The sequence below is a fragment of the Peromyscus eremicus genome, chromosome 4, assembly GCF_949786415.1.
Source record: "Peromyscus eremicus chromosome 4, PerEre_H2_v1, whole genome shotgun sequence".
In the NCBI taxonomy this organism is placed as follows: Eukaryota; Metazoa; Chordata; class Mammalia; order Rodentia; family Cricetidae; genus Peromyscus; species Peromyscus eremicus.
In genome coordinates this window covers 103,267,189-103,269,999 of record NC_081419.1, presented here as the reverse complement: position 1 = coordinate 103,269,999, position 2,811 = coordinate 103,267,189, and positions in this window count along the sequence as shown.

Sequence of the window (2,811 nt, the reverse complement as noted above, 5' to 3'; positions counted from 1 at the left end):
TATGCAGTGGCTGTATGTGAGGTAAGTGTCCAGACACATGCCTGTGAGTATAGACATAATACTGGTGCAGGTGAGGGTCAGAGGATGCCCTAGACAAAAGGGTATGTAAGATGTATTCCTGAAGCTAGTGTTCAGTGTGTGGCGTGTGTGAGGAATTGAGTCTGCAAAGGTGATGCACAGGCTGTATATCCAGAACAAAGCCTGTGAGAATGGACACAATGCAGGAGTAAGTGTGAATCAGAAAAACCCAGGAGTAAAAGACTGCACAAGCTACAGAATTAGACCTCTACATGTGGATAGCAATGTTGTAGTCTTGTAGTAGACCTGTTTTCTTAAGCCTCCTAAAGTCTCACTGCCTGAGGCAGCCAAAGAGCATTACAGCTGGGTCATATGGGCGATTTCTCTGGCATGTGCCCCAGCATGTGCACTCTCTCTCCTCAGGCCCATATGACATCACTGTGTCCTCTTCCACAGATGATTTTATTCATTCCTCAGTTGTGCTATTTTTGTCTCCTTTTGTTGGTTTTTTTGAGACAGGGTTTCTCTGTGTAACAGTCCTGCCTGTCCTGGAACTCTCTCTGTAGACCAGGCTGGCCTTGAACTCACTGAGATCTGCCTGCCTCTGCCTCCTGGGTTAACTTCATGCACAATGACTATACACAGATTCTTTGTTTTAGCTCAAAATGTCCTTTTTGACCACCCTTTTAGAATGATTCCTCATTTTTCTATCTCTGCACATGTTGAGTTTCCTGAGGACATTCATTCCCCCATAGTAGTCATATTTTATTTGCTATTTGTTCATTATGGCCCATTTGCATTCTCCTCAAAGTCAGATATCATGGGTAGTATCTTCTCCCTTGAGCATAGGGACAGGGGACTGCATTTTGACTTGAGTGAACCATTGCTCTAAATCTCTGAAAGAGGTGACCTCAGGAGAAAGGACAATTTTCATTACTCATGGGACAGGTCTTTGTAGGATTCACATACTGTTGTATATTGGTTCCTCCAACACTGAGAAGGTATTCACAACTGGTTTTTATTTGTTTGTTTGTTTTTGTTTTTATAGGTGGGAAGCCTTTCATCTCTCTGAAGGGCCCAGAGCAGAGGACAGCCACTTTAAATTCAGTACCTTTTACCTGCACCGCTGGCCTTTTCCGCTCCAGGAACCTCAGTGTTAACTGGTTTAAGGACAATAATAGACATCCAGCTTCGGCCCCACAACTGGTGCCTATCAGCAAAGATGTTTACTATGTCACGAGCAAGGCATGGGTGGCATTGGCTAAACAAGATATCTTTTCTCAGATCACATGTGAAGTCACCCATGCAGACCTCAATGAGCCCCTAAAAATGACCATCAATCTTTCTCAAGTGCTCCTAGGTGAGTGATCACTGATATATGTGGTGGGGCCACACTGGGAGCATGAGTTTTTGCAAAAGGCCCCATTTTAAAAATGGGGAACAGAAATTGATCACTGCCAGCCCTGAACACATGAATATGGATTAAAAGTACAGGTTCCCTGGCTGGACAGCTGGGCTTTGATCTTAACTGAATCATTTGATAGGCGGCTTAATATTGGCCATGTGTCTTAAATATTCTGTGTCTCAGTTTCTCTAAAAATTCAGAATAAAACCAACACCTATTTTTTAAGTTTCCTCTCACAATTAAACCAGGGTTCTTCTAGAACACCAAGAAGCATGCCTAAAACACTGTAAGTTGTTTATGAATGTTTGACTTGTTGTTGTATGGACATAGCATATCTCTCTAAACATATTTGTCCTATTTATATCATTGCTAATGTTTAAGACTTTCTAAATATTATTATTATCTGGAGCCTTTGATATACAGCATGTAACTAACCTCAGCTCCTTGAGGAACAGATAGGGATATAATTAGTTCCAGTCTTGTCAGGGTTAAGATTGAGATCAAGGCCAGGCTGGACAACTTAGTGAAATCAAATAAAATAAGTGAAAAATGGGGCTGAGGACGTACTTCAGTCTTGGAGTACTTGTCTTCTATGCATAGGATCCAGAGTTCTAGGAAATCTCTAGCATTGTGTAAAATATTATTCGCCCAATAAACAATGAACAGCTACTGTGTGCCAGGCACTGTTGTAGGGGTTGTGATTATAGAGTCCATGTTCTTGTGCTACAATTAACTTCAATAACTCCTATAATTATATGTCATGATGTCACGATATGGAATATTTCACTCTGACCAGATTAGATACCTATGTGTTTCCAGCTACATTTCATGAACATTTATACATGTCCCTATTTGTCTTACATATAACGTATACAAAGTTGTTTATTTAAAAAGAGAGTAAACTTGTGACTCTCTTCACTTGTGAACTCACAACACCTGTACAAGAATTGCACAAGATCAAGCCACTTGACATTCCAGCATGAAAGGGAGGTCCTCATGGACCCCTGCCTTCTAGCTGTGGACCTCCTGACAGGTTATAGTTTCTGAAGAAATGAGAGTGAGGTTTCCCCAAGGGTGTGGCTGTGGTAGGTCAAGCATGCTCCACTGTCCCAAACCCATGAGTATATGGGCAGCACAAATTCAACTGGCTGGATGATAAGAAAAGAAAAGAAGGGCTGAAGGGATGGCTTAGTGGAGGCAGAAGGATCAGGACCTCAAGGTCATCCCTGGCTATCTAGTGAGTTCAAGGTCATCTTGGAATTCTTGGAACCCTGCCACAAGTTAGTTGAATCTTAACTAAATGACTGAGAGACCTTGGGACAGGGAAATAAGACAGTACCAAGATTTCATCTCTGTTCATTTATTGTTCCTGACTAGTTATCCCCACA